We start from the raw sequence: 20,782 nt of genomic DNA on the forward strand, positions 1-20,782 counted from the left end.
TTAAGTAATCTCTACACCCATCTTGAAGGTCGAACTCACAATCCTGAGATGAAGAGTAACATACTCTTCTGACTGAGCCAGCCAGGTGTCCCTTAACACATCATTCTTAAGCTTTTATCACATGCTTTATACTTCTTTTCTTACTCTTTTTTAAGATTTTATTTATTTATTTGACAGAGAGAGAGACTGGGATCACAAGTAGGCAGAGTGGCAGGCAGAGCGAGAAGCAGGCTCCCTACTGAGCAGGGAGCCAGATGCGGGCCTCAATTCAGGACCCTGGAGTCATGACCTGAGCCAAAGACAGACCCTTAACCGACTGAGCCACCCAGGTGCCCCCATGCTTCATATTTCTAATACTAGCATAATTTTTGTGCCAGATAATGTGAAATATTTTAACTATCTTCTATGCGAAATACCGTATAATGACCACTATAGCAACCATAGACATGTAGGGAGAAGTAATTTTAGCAGTGAGGTATTCTGGCCCACATTCACACTTAATACTATGAGTCTTATGGGATAATGGAGCTACAGGAATGAGACCTTACCTTACGCAATTGTGGAGGAGTCGGGGAGTAAAAATACTGGAAAGAACGTTGGAGAAGTCACTAACCAACAAATCTAAGAAGCCAACCACATTGAGCTGCCCAAGTGTGACCAAAAAAGTGAGTTCATAGGGAGAACTCTGTGTAGCTCCCCCTATGAGTTCACAGATAAGCATCTGTTGTGGGCCTGGATCTGTGTTTGGTCATGAGGTCAATTAGGAAAAAGAGCTGTACATGGAGCAGAGGAGTGGAAACTGCATGGAATCCACAGGGCATCTCTGTATCTGTTTGTCACCACAGGTGTTTGCAAAAACACTGTTAGAAAGTTATGACAGTTGCTTCACTTCTGCTTTCTAAATCTTGTGGAAATTCGGGGCACCTGGGGGGTTTAGTCAGTTGAGCAACCGGCTCTTGGTTTCTGCTCAGGTCATTATCTTATGGGTCCTGGGGTGGAGCCCTGCACTGGGCTCAGCACGAAGTCTGCTTGAGGATTCTCTTCCTCTGCCCCTCACAGCACTTGCATGCTCTTTCCCTCTCTGTCTAAAATGAATAAGTAAGTCTTAAAAAAAAATAAATCTTGTGAAAATTCAACTTTTGTTGAACTCTAACCTGGGCAATTCAAAGAAGGGAATTTAGGGAAATATAGTTCTGAGCTTAACCAAGTTGCCACAATACAATCCCCTGGTAACTTATATTGCCAGCATTCTCCTTTACTTTGCATTTAGGCATTGTAGTAGTTCCATGTGAGGAGGCCTGCCTTGATAAGAACATTAGGGATGCCATGTGAATCACAAGTCTACTACTATTGCTCCTATTCTTCCTTCTCTTACTACCGTAAAGAGGTAGCATTTATTGACTATGTATGATCTACAACAACTGTGGAAATTGGTTACGTACAGTTTAACCTAATTTTATCTTCATAGAAGTGTGAGAGGGAAGTTACCTTATCATTCTCTTCCAACAAATGAGAGAGCTGAGGTTAATGGACGTTAACTATTTTGCCAAAATTATGAGGTCTTTCTATTAAAAAAAAAATATGTAGAGTTTGTTAGACTAAGGAGTATAGTCAGAAAAACCAGGATTTCGTTAGTAGTTTGAATAATGGTAGGAAGAATGTCCAGTGTTCTGGTAGGTGTTTACACTTCTTCCTTCTTATATGGGACTCACTCTCATCCCTTGATGTGACTAGGTCAGAGGCTGACAGAAAGTCTAACCAGAAGGCCACAGCTCTCCAAGGCAAAGAGGGTTGGGAGATATTAGTGCAGAGCCACATAGGACAGAAAGAACTATTAGGAGGTAAATTGTTTGCATTGGTATTGATAGGGGAAAGCCTCCCAGTTACTAATCTACTTTGAACACTTTGTGTAGGGATAGAGAGGGAAGAGTACCTAGAAAGATCTAGCTATCAGAAAAAATAAGAATAAGAAAGGATCAATTGAAGGGAGTCTAATTTTCCTTTTGGAAAACATTACTCATCTGTAAAGCAACTGCTCATAGAATCATTCCATTCTTCATTTTCTAGCATAACCTAGCTGCCCATCCTAGCTGTGTATTGGTAGTCTAGTCAGAATCTAGCAGAGAATTTGTTCTTATGTGCTCTGTCAGCTGGTCTGCATGTATACAAAGCAGGACACGGAGCCATGTACTTGGAGTTCAAGAATGTGGGAAGAGTTACTAGTTTCAGGTTAGGGGGAAAGGTAAATAATACCTGTCGAGTCTAGTTTATACAGGGATTATATTTAAATATTAAGATGAACTTACATAAAAATCAAATACATTTTTCTTTGGAAATGAATAAAATATCTCATGGGAGGAATACAACTTGATCAATACACATTAAGCACCAAAAATAGGTTTAGTTTGGATTGGAATTGTTAATGTGTTCACAGTAGCAATCATGATCAAATGTTTTCCGCTTCCTCTTCCCTCTCCTTTTTTCTCACATAGTAGTCCTGAGTGTTATAAACACTGGGAAAATATCCTCATTCATCTCACCTTCCATCATTCCCAGAAACATAACTACAGAATTAAGCTCTTCTTACAAGTGTTTGCAAATCGTTTATAGGGGAGACATGGGGAATTAAAATTACAGTAAGATTCTCTCCCACAGGCGGTTGCTAAATTTTATATGAGTGCTGTTATGCCTTTAGCTTTTATTTATTTATTTGTTTTTATTGAAGTATTGTTGACACACAATGTTGCATTAGTTTCAGGTATTCAACATAGCAATTCGACAAGTTTATACATTATATTATACCTTTAGCTTAATTTTAGAATGGTATAAAAAATAGCTAATAAACTATATTTAAAAATGCAAAATATATGCTATTTCTCTAACTGTAAAAGGTAACAGCATACCAGAACATTGCTTAAAGCAATTTTCAGTTGTTTGTGCCAACATTTTGTATCTTTTTCCTAGTGGCAATTTTTCTTGGTGGTATTTACTTCTAAGATTAATGAGTTTGACTTTCACTAGCTTGAGAGCTAAGTAAATAAGTTCTTAATTTACTTGGGGTGTCTTACCACTCAAACATTCTAGAATTTCTCTTTAATCCAATGACACTAAAAAAAAAAATACCCACTTAGGAATAATTATGCAGTGTACATTCAATCACAGAAGAACTGTTTTTCTACCTTGAGACAGAATCCAATCAGGAAGAATTTTTAAAAGACTTTCTCCTAACGTGTTGGTATTGATTGAATTGAGATATGGTCCACACAAATCAATACATGAGAAGACAAGTTGGGTGTGATGACAGTAATTCTATCTGCAGGGTAACTGCTGAATGTCTGGGCACCAATGATTTTATTTCAGCTGGCTGGTCAGCACACGATAATTTGTCAGGAGGCCATTTTGCTTTCTTTGGCTTACAAAATCATACTTATTTTCCTCAAAATATACATTTTGCTTACTATATCAATATTATTATACTATATATGTAATATAGATATATTATAAGCCACGACTAGAAGGCTTGAAAATGCACATTCTTAAATTTGACTTCCTTTTCTGACTTTTTCGAGAATGGCTGGTCTCAGAATCGTCAGGCTGTCTGTTTCCAGTATTGTTTTATGCAGGAAGGTGCGTGGTATACAACAATGATACGCTACGGCTGCTACTGAAATGTTCTCTCATAGGGGTGTTTGTGCGTAGCAAGCTAAAGAAAACCAAGGGAAGTCGAACAGCCAATTGCATTAGGAATATCTATTAGGGGCTAACCAAGGAAGGGTAAGAGGTACCGTCAGGAAAACCATGTAGTTGGGTGGGGCATAGAAGTCTCTGATCTCTCCTCCATCCAGTGCAGGAAACCCACCTGGGCATTTTCTCCCACCACTTCCTCATTTCTTGGTTTGGCAGTGTTAATTATCAGTCAGTGAAACACATTTTACATGGGTAAGAGATGATAAACATCAGACTACAGGAAAAGCATGACGCAAGGAAGATGTATTTAGGATTTTCCATCCATGGGCAACTAAACTATCGTATGATCCTGCTTAGTTTCTTACTTCTTTTAGCTCTGAGATTTTTTAGCGTAAACTTGCGATTTCTATTTTTAGAAACCAAGAATGAGATGACGCTGAAGCTTCCTTCATACACGAGAACATCAGTTTTTAAAAAAACTCCCACTGGAGTTTTAAGTCTAGAACGAATACCTACTATTCACTTTAATTCCAAAATACATTTCTTTTATGATATATATGCCCGTTTCTAGTTAGAAATGTAAATCCAGTTATAATACTATGTTAAATTTATTTTTCCTTCTCTCATATTCCATTGTGACTGAATATTTCCTAAAATTGAAGTTACCAACTTCATTATCAAGGCATATTTTGTGTCAGTATTAAATATGTCGGGTTGTATGTTAGTTCATGGATATTTTCTTGTAATCAGGAAGATTTTTTTCAGATACTATTTCTCCAAATTTAATCAGCTTGCTGTTTTGNTCTCCAAATTTAATCAGCTTGCTGTTTTGCTCGCATAAGGAAAACCCATATTACTAACAGTGATTGAAAGGTGGTAAGAAGTCACAGAAGGTTCATATTCCAAAGTTTTTATTATTATTTTTTTNTCGCATAAGGAAAACCCATATTACTAACAGTGATTGAAAGGTGGTAAGAAGTCACAGAAGGTTCATATTCCAGAGTTTTTATTATTACTTTATAAAGATTTTATTTATTTATGCGACAGAGAGAGAGAGACACCCAGCGAGAGAGGGAACACAAGCAGGGGGAGTGGGAGAGGAAGAAGCAGGCTCACAGCGGAGGAGCCTGATGTGGGGCTTGATCCCATAACGCCGGGATCACGCCCTGAGCCGAAGGCAGATGCTTAACCGCTGTGCCACCCAGGCACCCCGAGAGTTTTTTATTATTTTATCTGGATGTTTCTGGATGCCTTCGAGAGAAAATTGACCAGGGACATATTTAATCTGTGCTGCTTCTCTTTCTCATTTGTCGAAGCCCTGAGTAGTAATTGTGGTTACAAGACATTGATGTTCATTTAGAAGAGTTTTACATTTTTAAAAATCTCAAAATCCTCAGTGTAGAGGAAGATATTAGTCTTATCCCCATTTTTCAGGAATGGAAACTGATGTGTGGAGAGATATTTAAAGTATCCTGTGCTGGGCCACACTAATCAACAAAGATGATCTATTTTAGTAGTTAGTTTTCTTAATGAATATTTCAAATTATTCTCACTACTGCTGAATGGAAAAATGATCATGCAATAGATATTGAATTTTATCCCCCTGTAGTTTCTCAAGACTCTTTTTAAGTAGGGAGCATGCTTGTTTGTGAGGGAAAAATGCAGTCTAAGGGAATTAATTTTCAACTGATGAAAGTTTTATTTTTATAGTTGAATTTCATTCTCTTAAAGTTTCAGTTTTGTGGCTTAGCAGTTGCTCCACTGAGGGAAACAAAAAAGCCAGGAAAAATTCTAGCTCCTGTTAATACCTTTCCATGGGGTAGGAGTTTCTTTGGAAGGGTTCATCAGCCATTACTCCTGGAGTTTGTGAGTAGTAAGGATCGAGGGAAACAAAACATGGTAGAGTGTTAGTTTAGACAAGAATGATGGCTTCAATATGCAATATAGGCCGTCACTCCTTGCTTTGTTTTCTTCTGACTCTACATTCCTAAATTTTATGGCTGTTTATACATGCTGTCAGTTCATTCTAAAATTTGATATAATTTATTTAGCAAGGGGGATAGCTGGTAAAGTTGTTATCCTGTAGCAATGCTGTTTAATATGATAGTTGTAGCCATTTGTACTATTTAACTCTTGAAATGTGGCTAGTGTGATGGAGGAACTGAATTTTCTATTCTGTTTAAATTTAAATAGCCCCATGTGTCTAGTGACCACCACACTGGACAGTGATGTGTGTAATTCTAGAGCTCAGAAGTGGCTGCTGGATGCCCCTGCCCCTGTTTCTTTCCGAATATATGGAGTGCTGGTTCTTTCTTAGAGCTCATGGACCCCTACCTCATTTACAAATTTGAGCATTCTTTTTTCCCTTATGTGGGCCCAGCTTGAAGAGCTAGATCTCTATCTATAAAAGTCTTTGGTTAGTCAACATCTCCTAGTCATCCTCTAGCTTTGGACCACTGGTAGCCTGTTTTGCTTTGTCTGGGTCTTTTTTAATTGGGACTGGATCCTGTTCTTTCCAATTCTGACTTACACTGAAAACTACTGAGCATGACTTCCTGAACATACAAGTTCCTTTCTGTAGCGTGCGGTAGACATCTTGGCTGTGCTCATTAAGGCTCTATAGCTAGTTTCCGCAGCTATCCTAGATCCCTGCATGCCAGATCTGGTGGTGAAGCTGTCATTTTCCATTTGGTTTCTGCACAGCTGGATCATTGCTGGCTGTAGAACCTTGGGCAAGTTATTTCATCCTTTTGCTCTAGCTTCCTTCCTTATAAAACGGAGGTAATACTTGTACCTAGCCCATTTGGTTACTTGAGGTGTAAATGAGTTAATATGAGAGGGGCTTTGAATGGTGCTTGGATATAATGATTGCTGTATAAGTCACCATTAGTAACAGTATTTCAGTAGTTTACATCAGATGCTGTGATTAAAACTATTTTCATTTAGTTCTTCATTTTTATTATATGTCAAAATATTACAAAAATAGATTCTTTTTAATTTTTTTTTGTAATTTAGATTGAAAATTTTGTAGGGGAGGCTTAAGAAAGAGACTATATTACCTATTCAACTTCAAGATCTTGAAATTTGCTTTCAACACTCAATTTTCATCCGGAGTTCTAATCTGTGACCTTGGGCCATTAAATGTATGTGTGTTTTCTTTTTCTTTCCTATCTCCCATTACTGCCTAACTTAATAACAACTAGAAATTCTTAGAAGGTAATGTTAAAAATGTCAGTTATTAATTTGCATATGCCCATTTGGTTTTTACCACTACCCCAAAAAGCTTCAGAATTTTTCTATGCAGAATACTGTCCCCAAGCCCAAGACAGCTTTTCAAATAACTTGTAAGAGAATGATTTTTTTTAAACATTTAATAATTTTTTTAGGGTGGGGGAGAGAGCATGAGCAGGAGGGGCAGAGGGAGAGGGAGAGAGAATCTCAAGCAGACTCTGCACTGAGTGAGGAGCCTGACACGAGGCTCCATCTCATGACCCTGAGATTGCAACCTGAGCTGAAACCAAGAGTTGGACACTTAACTGATTGCACCACCTAGGTGCCCAAGAATGATTTTTTTTTCATATAACTATATTTATTTACTAGAATTAGTGTCTCTTAGGTTTGAAATAATGTTTTTTTTTTTATAATTGGCGTCTTTATACCAGATACCAAGCAGAGTTTATATGAAAATCTGATTTCCTGAAGAATAACCAAGCCAAAGATATTGTGCACTTATCTTTTTCATTACCACTGACTTTATCTGTTGACTTTAACTCTGGCTTCTATTCTTCTAAACATTCAATTTATATATAAATATATATGTATATATGCATGTATATGTTGGTAATTGCTTATTTTTTTCAAGCACTTGTGCCCTGTAAAAGAGAAGAAAAAAGTGGANTTCTATTCTTCTAAACATTCAATTTATATATAAATATATATGTATATATGCATGTATATGTTGGTAATTGCTGATTTTTTTCAAGCACTTGTGCCCTGTAAAAGAGAAGAAAAAAGTGGAAATCAAGATGAATAATCTTGGCAGCTATGTAGTAGAGATACGTAATTTTGTTTACTGAGACAAATGACTACTTTGTAAGTAGTGTTGTGAGCTAAAAACAAGACAAAAAAACCATATTCTAAGATGAGTAGATAAAACATTTATATGTAAAATATGAACTCTTAATAACATAAGAAGAAAACCTGAGAAAATGTATAATCTTACAATAGAGCGGCACTTCATAGCCATAACTCCTAATCTAGAAACCATGGCAGGAAAAACAGTACATTACAAAAATCAGTTACATTAGAATAAAATCTGTATTGCAAAGATACAAAAATCAAATACAAAGACAGGGAAAACTATTTGCAATTTATAGCATAGAAATGTGCTATCTAGAAATCAAGAATAAGACAAAAATGAAACCTGAACACCAAAGGGCAGACATTTAATAAAATGACAAAATGGTTCTTACACATAGGGAATGATGTCCTAATCCTAATTAATTCAAGTTAATCTCTTGAATTGGTTAACATCTGTAAGCTTCTTAAACCCACACTACTGGTGTAATTGCTAGTAACAAAATAACACGTGCTGCTTGTGAGAGTAGAAACGGTACATCTCACATGTTGGACAATTTTACAAGATCTGTAAATATTAAAACTCTATGTACCTTTTAACCCAGGCATTTCTTTTCCCAAGAATTTATTACTAATTGTATGGTTACATATTCATGAAATAAAATTTGTATAAAACTTTATACTGTTGGGTGCCTGGCTGGTTCATTTGGTAGAGTATGCAACTCTTTTTTTTTTTTTTTAATAAGATTTTATTTATTCATTTGACAGAGAGAGAAAGAGAGAGACAGCCAGCAAGAGAGGGGAACACAAGCAGGGGGAGTGGGAGAGGAAGAAGCAGTCTCCCAGCAGAGGAGCCCGACACTGGGCTTGATCCCAGGATCCTGGGATCATGCCCGGGGACGAAGGCAGATGCTTAACGACTGAGCCACCCGGGTGCCCCAAAGAGTGTGCAACTCTTGATCAAGTCATGAATTTGAGCCCTACGTGGGGGTAGAGTTTACTTAAAACACACACACACACACACACACACACAGAGACACACACACACACACACGAAAAAACATTAAAAAATTATACTGTAGTATTATTATAATAGCGGGAACAACTTAAACCTTCATAGTGTTTGATGGTTAAATGATTAAGGTATGTCCATACAATGGAAAGCTCTCAAACTCTAATAATTAAACAAAAACAAAACGAATAAGGAAATTTTCTATACAGAGATATGAAAGACAAGCTATACTGGCAGAGAATCAAGGCATTGTGGAAGCTCTTTCCTTTCTCTCTCCTGGCCATTTTGGTGGCGCTTTGGTTGGGGACATCCCGTACCTAAGGCAAGAAGATGGTGGCTTCAAAGAAGATGAAAAAGTCACTGGAATCGATCAACTCTAGGCTCCAACTTGATATGAAAAGTGGAAAGTACATGCCGGGGTACAAGCAGACTCTGCAAATGATCAGACATGGCAAAGGGAAACTGGTCATCCTCATCAACAATTGCCCAGTCTTGTGGAAATCTGACAGGGAATACTACACCATGTTGGCCAAAGCTGGTGTCACTACAGTGGCAATAATATTGAATTGGGCGCAGCATGTGGGGAATACTACAGAGAATGTACACTGCCTGTCATTGATCCAGGTGATAATGATATCATTAGAAGCCATGTCAGAACAGACTGGTGAAAAGTAAATCATGAAAAATTTTTCTTTAATAAAACTAGCCAGAGCTTCTTTCACAGGAAAAAATAAAAAATAAAAAAAAAAGAAGAGGAAGAACTTGCTCTATGCTATGTGAAATAAATAGCATAAAGCTAAAATACAGTTCAATAAAAATACGTATTTCTGTACTCATATATATATATAAACCTCTGGGAGAATGGGTATTATTGGAGGCGTCATGTGGGACCTGGATGTATGAACACAGGGATTAATAGGAAACTTTTTACTGTATAATTTTGTGTATGTTTTTGATTTATGAATAACATAGATGCATTACTTACTCAAAAATACATATAAATTGAATAAAAAATGTTAATTAGGGGAAGTATCCCTTTGAGAAACTCAAAATAAATTATATTTCTATAACTTATGTTTCAAGCCATCTGTAACAATATTAATTTCATTCATTATTTTGGCACAGTGGATCTTTGGGCCTCTGAAGTTCATTGTTTTAAATTTCATCTTTGGTTATATTTTGTTAAGTTATAAAGTCCTAATTCCTCACTGGAATAGTCCTGAAATTTGAATCACTTTTATTTCAGCCGATAGCAAAATACGACCCAGGAAGATTACATTTGCATGATGTCAGAAAGCATGGTAGTTAGAGAAATGGACTAAATTTTCTATTTTCTAACTTCTAGCCAGTATTCCTTCAATGATGATGAATTCTATTATATTGCACTATCATTTCTGATATGTTCTATTTCAGTTTTAAAAGCTTCTATTTTATTATTTTGTAAAAACCTTGAACTGCCTCTGCAAGGACAAAATGTTAGCAAAATGGAACACGAGAATTTTGAACTAAAAATATTAATATCTATTTTTCTTTTAATTTATTATTAGTCTGTAAAGGTCATCCTTTGTTACAAAGGGAATTCATTTTCTAATATGAGAATACTTTGAAAATATGTCTAGAATATTTCACAAAGTTATTTAAAGATTTTTCTATTATCAAGAAAATTTGTAATTTAAAAAGAAATCAAGTTCTTAATACGATAATAGCCTAAGATGAGAATTTGGACTTTCTTTCCTGAAGTCTAAAAATTATCTTAATGGGAAACTAATAATTATCCTAAAAGTCAAGGACAACTAAGTAGCATTTTCCTCTTTAAAGTGTTACCCCCCACTTCTAACATCTTGCTTGCTGCTCTTACATCTCAGATACCAGATGCTTTAACTCATCATCTGTATTTGTTCATCCTCGCCTCTCTTGAGGCAATGAATCCATGTTTCTTTCACTCCAATACCTCTTTCAACAATCTACCTCTCTTCAAACAAGATTGTTAAATAAATCTTTCTAAAGCATCACCTTATTGCACCACTTCCAAGCCCAAAAAGCTCCAATATCTCACAATATGTTCAAGAGAGATAAAATACCTCAGAGTCCAATCTTGATTCGGAATCTGTTTATTCAGCACCTGGCCATGCTGCAAGGTCTACAGAAACTTATTTCCTCTCTTCTTAATACTAGTCTTTCTGGAAGCCAGAGGTTTAATTCCTTTTCAAGTTCTAACTTTAGTAGGTAAGCGAGGGCAAGTACTCTTTCTCCAGATGCTACAGCTTCCTAATTTGTGAAACTGGGTTGATAACATATACTTAACATTACTAGATACTGTTAGGATTAAATGAGGTTGACAAATGTAACATGCTTTAGAAATGTGTTTGGCATATAGTAATCACTCTACAAATATTAGCTGTGTTTATTCCCTTCCTCCTTGAAGAGTCAAGGTTGTATTTGACTTCTCTCTAAGGTACATCTGTGTCTCCTGTGTAAGATTCTCTTCCTTCTCATCTCTAGTTACTCAAATTCTATCCTTCCTTCAGATCACAGTTTAAGTGACTTCTTTCTGATGTAGGTATCTGTGCACACTTCAGCCAGATGTCAAATAGCAGTAGACTGCAAATTGCACTTAGCTCTTAATCAGATACTTCTCAGGAATAGAGATCGTGTTTTAATTATTGAATCCATCTAATGTCTGGATGCTCAGACTTCTTTTACAAAGAGACAGAATCAATAAAGTAACAAATTTCTTACATGTTATGTATATATCTTATGGACCCAACGTGGAAAAAAGTTATAACCTTCAGCCCTTTCATCATATTGGCAATCCACATGTCTTTCTATTTTTACGTGATACTCATTGGATGTTCCTTGAATACAAGAATCCTTTGGGATTTGTGAATGGACTTCAGAAGTGCAGCAAAGCCTCTGAAATTGTAGAATTTGGGGTATGTGAATATGTGTATTTTCTCTAGGAGAAGTGGTAGGCCCACAAATATATTAGGAACCATTTTTGATTTATTGTTTTTATCCATGCCTGTTTAGTAAGTAGGAACCAAATTAATAATACTTGATTTGATCAGTAATGGATATTCCATCATGTTATATATTTTATCATTTTCTTAAACTCTGTGCTTTCAATTCAAGATCTGCATTTTGAGAATTAAGTATATGAGATTATTAGGATTCTGTTTTTATTGTATCTTATTAGATGAAGACCTAAAGAAATAATTCTTTTTATTTTTTTTTCCACAACTGACCAAATGAAATTAGCACTTTTAAAAAATGAATGAGGGAAGGGACACCTGGCTGGCTCAGTCGATAGAGCATCCAACTCTTGGTCTTGGGGTTATGAGTTCAAGGCCCATGTTGGGTGTAGAGATTACTAAAAAAAATTAAACAGGGGCACCTGGGTGGCTCAGTGTATTAAATGTCCGACTCTCAATCTCAGCTCAGGTCCTGATCTTATGGTTGTGAACTCTGGCCCTGTGTTGGGCTCTATGCCCAGTGTGGAGCCTAGTTAAAAAATAAATAAATAAAATAAAAAATTTAAAAAAAAATAATGGTGGTGGATTAACTTCCAGGAAGATGAAGTAAGGAGGTAAGGAGCTTGGCAAAACTCCTCAGCCAAACAAGTTATATGAAAATTATAAAATATCATTTAAAGTCTATGGAAATTGGGCTGCTTGGCTGGCTCAGTCAGAAGAACATGTAACTCAATCTTAGGGTGGTGAGTTTGAGCCTCCTGTTGAGTGTAGAGATTACTTAAATAAGTAAATAAGTAAATAAACTTAAAAAAAAGTCTACAGAAATTAACCATAACGGAATACAATGAACAGAAACATCCATTCAAGAATATCTAGTAGAGATTACTTAAATAAGTAAATAAGTAAATAAACTTAAAAAAAAGTCTACAGAAATTAACCATAACAGAATACAATGAACAGAAACATCCATTCAAGAATATCTAGTATATATTTTTTTAAAGATTTTATTTATTAATTCGACAGAGATAGAGACAGCCAGCGAGAGAGGGAACACAAGCAGGGGGAGTGGGAGAGGAAGAAGCAGGCTCATAGCAGAGGAGCCTGATGTGGGGCTCGATCCCATAACGCCGGGATCACACCCTGAGCCGAAGGCAGATGCTTAACCGCTGTGCCACCCAGGTGCCCCAAGAATATCTGTGGCATTTGAATCATGGCTAGTTCCATTACCCCCACACCACTCAGATCCGTGTATGGAGGCTCTCTTATAGGTAGAAGTTGCATGTGTTTATTTCTTCTTTGTTCCTTCTTCTTCCATATTAACTGAATATTTTAAAATATCCCATTTTATCTTCTCTATTGCCTTTCCATCTGCAAGTGCACCTCTCCCATTTTAGTGATTGCTCTAGAGTTTGCAATATTCACCTTTGATATCTGTCTTTAATATTCATTATATTATCTATCTGATACTCTTTCCTACTCTTAGTACAATTATTATATCAACACGTTCCAAAACTCCAAACTATGTTGTTACTATGATTTGCTTTAAGAAGTCAGTAATCTGGGGCACCTGGGTGGCTCAGTCATTAAGCATCTGCCTTTGGCTCAGGGTGTTATCCTGGCTGGGATTGAGCCCCTCCACTGGGAGCCTGCTTCTTCCTCTCCCACTCCCCCTGCTTGTGTTCCCTCTCACTGGCTGTCTCTCTCTTTCAAATAAATAAATACAATCTTAAAAAAAAAAAAGTCAGTATACCTTTAGAACGTCTACTTCCTATTGGAAGCACAAGTCTTCTTATTTATTTATTTTTGATTATCTTATAATTACTGTGAGATGTGTTAAAATCATGGATTTGTCTATTTCTTGAGTTTTGTAATTTTTCTTTAAATATTTTGAGGCTATAAAAAGGAGAGATTTTGGTAATTTTAATATTTCCTTGTGTATTGACACATTAAAGTTTCCTTTATTTTAGGGGATATTGTTTTAAAATATATTTTTCTGATGTAAATATAGATTCACTAGTGGTTTTTGTTTTTTTGTTTTTTTTTTTGAGAAAGTTATCTTTTCCCACCTCTTTATTTTCTGTTTTTCTATGTCCTCCTACTTAAGGCATGACTATTATAAACAGAGTATAGTTTTTAAAGTGTTTCAATCTTTGTGTTTTATTTTAGTTTATTTTTTTTAAGATTTTATTTATTTATTTGAGAGCACAAGCAGGGGGAGCAGCAGGCAGAGGGAGAAGGAGAAGCAGGCTCCCCACTAAACAAGGAGCCTGATACAGGACTCAATCCCAGGACCCTGGCATCATGACCTGAGGCAAAGGCAGATGCTTAAATGACTGAGCCACCCAGGAGCCCCTCAATCTTTGTATTTTAAGTGAAATATTGGTCTGTTTACATCTTGTATAATCTTGTTTATAAGATTTTATTTCCTATCATAGAAAACATGAATTATTAAAATATTTCTGAAGTTAAAATAACACGATGGGGATTTTACTGTAGGAGAATTAGGCTATATCACTGCTTAAGGCAAAGAATGAGGCCAGAGAAATTAGTTAGAAAATCATTAAAACTAAGACATATTTGAGCTACTGATTTCCTGGGAAATTACAGAGGCTGGGGTGGGGGTGGGAATTGACAATCCTATGCAAGAGAGGATAGTTGTAATTTCCTCCCCTTTTTTCCAGTGTTATTGAGATGTAATTGACATATAACACTGTGCAAGTTTAAGGCGGACAGCATAATGACTTGATATTGTGAAATGCTTACTACAGTAAGTGAACTTCCATCATGTCATACAGGTAGAAAAATCATCTTTTTTCCTTGTGATGAGAACTCTTAGAATCTTGAGACTCAGGCATCCGTATGTTTAAAGCTCCTCAGGTGGTTTTCTTTTGCGGCCAAAGTTGAGACTCAGTTCTATAGGGACACAGAAGAGAGCAAGGACTGAACTGGATAATTCAGAGCAAGGAGAACTGGGGAGGATTTCAGAGGCTGGATTCTAGTCTTTGTTCTGCTCTTGATAGTTATTTCTTCTCTGCGAAATCAGTTTTCTCTTTGTATCTTTTTTCCTTGTATTCAGTAAATATTTATTAAGGGCATACTTTGTGCCAGATACCGTGAGAGAAGTTGGAGTAACGATCTCCAAACCCCCTCCAATTCCTAAGTCATCCGATTTTACTGTCTATGATTTATAAATTCGGAGATAATTGGCAACACAGAATAGACTGGCAGTAATCATCGTATAGGGTCATTTGGTGAGTGGGTGGTAAGAAAGTTTGCTGGTTGTAACTGTTTGAGGAGTTGAGCATGTTGTACTGATCAGAAGCATCTATTGCATCAAAAATGGGAAAGTTGGTTTGTAGAAATGAAACTGTATAAGCCCAATGAATTTATTACAGTATAAGTTGAAGACAGTTTGAGAAAGACAGAACGGGAAAAAGTAGATGACAGACTTTCAGGGTTGTTTTTTGCATTTTTACCACCCACCAGAATAGTGAGAAGAAGTAGATCAGTGCATCTCAAACATTCACGTACACAGGAATCACCAAGGAGATTTTGTTAACATGAAAATCCTGACCTAGTAAGTCTCGGGGGTAGGGCCCACAATTCTGATTTTCAAATAAGCTTCTAGGTGATGAAACGCCTCTGGTATGGGGATTGCGCCTGCACCTGCGCAGTAAGGAGTGGAAGTTCTACTACGTGATACAAGCAGAGCAAGGATCTCACTCAAAACTGATCTGCTCATGCCTGTTCCTTAGTTTCCTTGGTAACTACCCCCCCCAGCGCAAGACTAGGTTACCACTTTAAGAAATACACGTGAAAATGGTATAAACTCCAGTGAGAGATAGAGCAACATGTCAAAATAATATGAAGGAGGAGTTTGGGGAAGAGTTTCTGCAGTTTACAAAGGTAAGGTTATTTCAGGAAGAACTTGTTTCATCTTATTATTGTTATTTTCTAAAGATTTTATTTATTTGAGAGAGAGAGGGGGAGAGACTCTCCAGCAGACTTTGCACTGAGCACAGAGCCCTATGAGGGGCTCGATCCCACAACCCTGAGATCGTGACCTGAGCCAAAGCCAAGAGTCCGAGGCTTAACTGACTGAACCACGTAAGCACCTCAGAACTTGGTTCATCTTTAAAAGAGTCAATAGAACTTCTGAGATTAGGAACTTCTAGGGTACAGTTGGGCTGTTTTATTTCCAACTGACTTTGGTCATAGTGTAAAAATCCACATACTTCACGAGTGCATGTCCTTACATGTTTATGTGACATTAATATTGTATGGATGAGAGCCTTACAGAGAACAGGATTATTGAGTCAATGCCAGATACAAATCAGAAAATTATCTGCATTTTGTTTATTTAAAAATGAGCTTGAAGCCCCACGTGGAGCCCAACACTGGGCTTGAAGGCTTGAACTCACAACCGTGAGATCCAGACCAGAGCTGAGATCAAGAGTTGGACACGTAACCAACTGAGCCACCCAGGCACCCTGACGTGCACTTTATGTGGAGATATGGTCAATAGTAAGATTGGAAGGAGGAATATTACAAAGAGCAATGAAAGAAATAAAGTGGGAACATTAAAGTTGAGAGTAACCACTGAAAGAGAAAGAGACCCGTTTTTGTCTGTTTAAACGATAAAAAATCAAACTGAAGTGGGGGCTGTTCACATTAGGAGAATAAGAGGAGAGAATATCTGTCAACAATGAAGAAAAGGTGAGGATTTATAGATCAAGAAAAAGATAGTCAGCAAGACAGGACTAAAGCACTTTTAAAGCAACATTAAGAGTGTACTTGGTATGAGACACATACATATTTGGAAGAAATTTTGTTGATGTTTTTCCACCTATGTTCTGCAGCCCAGGGGTGGCTCTGGAGAAGTAGCTGAGTGTATACAGGGACTTGTGACTACTGTTGATATTATGACAGAACGTAATTGTGGGGAGGAGTAAGGATTGCATGGGAATGGCTGACCATACGTTTCAGGGGAAATAAAAGTAGCTAGAAATGAACCAATGAGTTGAGTGAGTTAGAAGGCACTTTCATCTAAGTTCTGATGAATATAAAGAGGGAAATGTGTTACTTTGTGAGATCTGGGGGTGAAAAGATATTTGAAACCTTGGGATTAGAATATGGTATAAGATGATAAATTATAAAACATGGTTACACAGGCATAGATGACTGATATGGAGTGAATATTATCATGAATGGCTTGAGGGAGAGAAGTTTCTTTAAAATGATTGTGGTATGAGCTCCACAATGTGATTATTAAAGTTAGTACAGATGTCTGCAAATATGAGATGGAAAAAACATACAAGCCAGTTCTTGAACTTGTCAAGGAGGGAGAAAATGTATCCCAGTTTTGAACTTCTGTAAAGTGTATACTAATATAATATTTCTATATGGTTGGGGAGAAATTTAGAGAATGCAGTCAAATGGTTATAATTTATAGATGAGGAAGCTCGTAATCAAGAAGGTAAATTACTTGTCCAAAAACACAAATCTCTTAGAAAAGATTTGGAATTAGGATATAAGATGATTGACCTCTTTTGTTCTTTGTACTGGTGAAGATGATGGCAGCACATTTGACAATAGGAGCTTACATACCAAAGGCTTACTGTAGATGGGAACTTTGCTCATAGCTAGTGCAAACAAAAAACTAAAATAACTTTTTGATTCTAATTCCCTCTCTAGAATGTTCTCTCCATGAGGGAAGTGATTTTTATCTGGTTTATTCCCTGGTATATCCCTAATAGATATTTGGTATTCTGTGTCTATTTGCTGGGTACATGTTTAAAAACACATTTTTAAATTTAGGATTTGCTAATCAGCTAGCTGTTACTCTAGAACTATGACTGCTAAGGGAAATGTTTATTGAGTGCTAATCAGTTCAAGTGCTTATTAAGTATTGATGGACATTAAGAATAGATAACATTTTTGAACACACATTGTGAACCATATGATGTATGTATTTTTTTATTCACGTAACAAGTCTTGAAAGTAATAATTATAATATGGGAGGCCTAATATATTTAAGCTATTTCCTACTACTGAAGTTCAGGCCAGTAATATATAGTGAACTCATTGGGCAAAACACATTGGAGGTTAATTTATAAGGAGGATTAAGGATTTTCTTGGGAAAGAATGTCTCCTAAAACAAAGAAGATGCCAGGCCAGAGTAGGTTCATCAAAAACCATTAGTTATCAAATGGGAGTTTCTGATGTGGTAGATGGAACCTTTCCCCCAGGNTGCTTATTAAGTATTGATGGACATTAAGAATAGATAACATTTTTGAACACACATTGTGAACCATATGATGTACGTATTTTTTTATTCACATAACAAGTCTTGAAAGTAATAATTATAATATGGGAGGCCTAATATATTTAAGCTATTTCCTACTACTGCCAGGCCAAAGTAGGTTCATCAAAAACCATTAGTTATCAAATGGGAGTTTCTGATGTGGTAGATGGAACCTTTCCCCCAGTTTAGCTGTATGTTACCACGTGTGTCCTACTGGCAGGAAGAAAGGCTGCGGCAATAACTGGTGTAATACTTAGGAAAATGAGTAATGTGATGGAGAGATAAACTCCTTCAACTCTTTTGACACAGGCCATTCATTATTGAGAAGGTTCAGGGTGATGGTAATAGCATCATAGACACCAGCAGGAAAAGCTGAGTTTAGCACACTAATCTGAAAGTCTGTGACCTCTCAGATTTAGCCCCTGGACCAGCAGTATCACCATCATATGGGAGCATTTTAGAAAAACAGAACCTCAAGCTCTAAGCTGATCTGTGGATTCAGGAACTGCATTTTAACGAGCTTCCCACCTTAAAGCAGGTGATCCCTGGCCAAGAAGTTCATTGAAACAAAACCAAGCAGAGCAGGGGCAATGTCAGGGAGAGCAGTCTTGTCAGGAATAGATGTAAGACTTAGGAAGATTCTATACTGATTTTGGTAGATGGGTAAAGATGTTATGGGAGCAGATGAAGGAGAATTTAAATGAAATCTTGGTAATGATTATTAACATGACTCCATCTGTAAACAGAAGTCAGTGACGCCTAGAAAAAATTGAGGTTTTGTCTGCTTTGTAAATGAAGACATCACAGCTCAGAGAAGTTAAGTTCCTTCCTCGAGGTGATGCAGAGCCTGTTCTTTTTGCTCTACTGCAGGTATTTTAAAGGAGAAGTGACCTGGCTAGCAAGAATCATGCCCTCACTACATTTTCACACATAATCAGGAGCAAGAAGAGACGATATGGCCTTTGCATAATGAGCACTTGGGCAAGATGGCTGTTGAGGTGTAGGGAATGCCAAGTTTCTGCTAAAGCAAAAAAGTGGAGAAGGAAGGTGATAAAAATTTGGTAGTAAAAGAACTCTATTGATTTGAAATGTCACCAAAAGAAACTAAGTTGATTCAAATGAGAGTTACCAGGTAAGAGTTGCAGGTGTAGCTCAGAAGAATGCAGAAAATCAGAGGAGATATTGGAGGCCCCAGAAGTGAAGGTGGCAAAGTGGCTTCTAAGGATGTGGAGAGATTTGGTTTGGGGACTGGCAGGAGAATGATTAAACACTAAATCCAACATCTTGTAGACAGCCTACACTTCTAAATTAAGTCAGTGTGGACACACTGGCACAATAGTTAACTGAAATTTTGATTATAAAAAGGCCCGCTTCTGTCTAAGGGCTCAGTGTGTTTTTTAAGCCTAATCACATTAATTCCCACTGTACTCCCTGGAGAAGAGGGGATATGTAGTATTATTTAAATGTATAAGTTTTCTATCTCTCAATTGAGACATAGAAAGCACTTGGTGAAACAGCCCCCTTCTTTCAAGCTGAAATAGTTCAAAGTTTATTTTTATAGACTCTAAGGAAGCCAGATGGCTCTTCCACCCATGGTGCTCGTATACCACTGTCAAATTCCAGTGTCTGACTTAATTATTGGCATATCCTGTTAGATCTTCAGGTAAGACTTCAAGAAAAAAAGAAATGAAAATGCAAATTTAAAAATTAGAAATATTTTAAGACTGCAGCGCAACCATTCAAAGGCTGATGATGATGTCTGCATTTATCCACAAATGGAATATAGTTATTTAATTAGCAGTTAAATAATTTGATTATTTTAATTAAATTAATTTCTTCCAATCTTTTTAATGTAGATGATGGGTAGTGATATTTGATGATGAGTCTGACTTACGCACCATGTGATTATCTTATGATAAGAAATTTAATTTAATGAATGTTGCTTCAAAAATGGCTCCTCAGAAGAAACTTTTCTACAAACTAGCATTGGATTTTTCCTTTTTTTTTTTTAGATTTTATTTATTTATTTGACAGGGAGGGAGAGAGAGAGAGAGACAGCCGGCAACAAAGGGAACACAAGCAGGGGGAGTGGAAGAGGAAAGAAGCAGGCTCCCAGGGGAGGAGCCTGATGCAGGGCTTGATCCCAGGACGTGGGTTTCATGCCCCGAGCCGAAGGCAGACACTTAATGACTGAGCCACCCAGGCACCCCATCCTTTTTTTTTTCCTTGAAAAATCAAATTATTCTCAAGGTTCATGAAATAAAAACATTTTCTGCTTTTAAAAAGCGGCATTAATTACAGTCTATTGGACCAATTTTCTCAGTTATCTTTGAGTACATTTTTTTTTCCCCATTAAACAAAATGGCCTTCAGAGTGATGACAGTAAGACAGTGTTCTTTCTCAGCTAAAGTGTTTGCTTTCTTAAAAGGGCTTCAGTTTTTGCTCCTTGTCATCCATTCCTTTAGGAGAATGACTATATATAAATACTTGTCTAGAATACTGTGCACATTTCCCAGAGTAAAATGCCCCAGATTTGTTGATCATTTCATTGTAAAAGCCCTAGGAAATGAGCACACTTCCTTCTCTAAGATGGTACTGCCAGGTGGTACAATAGATGTCAAAGTGTTTTATCAGTATCATTATGTCTGTTTTGTTTTTGTTTTTGTTTTTGTATCACACCCTGATAGTGTAGGTTTTTTCCTTTGGAGGACTTTGACCTTCATGTAGTTT

At 36.8% G+C, this 20,782-nt stretch overlaps 1 protein-coding gene and 1 pseudogene across 4 annotated transcripts in view; both read left to right on the forward strand.

The window, feature by feature from the left end:
• LRFN5 (leucine rich repeat and fibronectin type III domain containing 5) overlaps window positions 1-20,782 on the forward strand; it is a 231,304-nt gene that overhangs the window by 57,786 nt on the left and 152,736 nt on the right. The gene's annotated exons all lie outside the window — the stretch shown is intronic.
• On the forward strand, window positions 9,107-9,451 carry LOC117797247 (annotated as a pseudogene).

This window comes from Ailuropoda melanoleuca, chromosome 20 (assembly GCF_002007445.2).
Source record: "Ailuropoda melanoleuca isolate Jingjing chromosome 20, ASM200744v2, whole genome shotgun sequence".
Classification (NCBI taxonomy): Eukaryota; Metazoa; Chordata; class Mammalia; order Carnivora; family Ursidae; genus Ailuropoda; species Ailuropoda melanoleuca.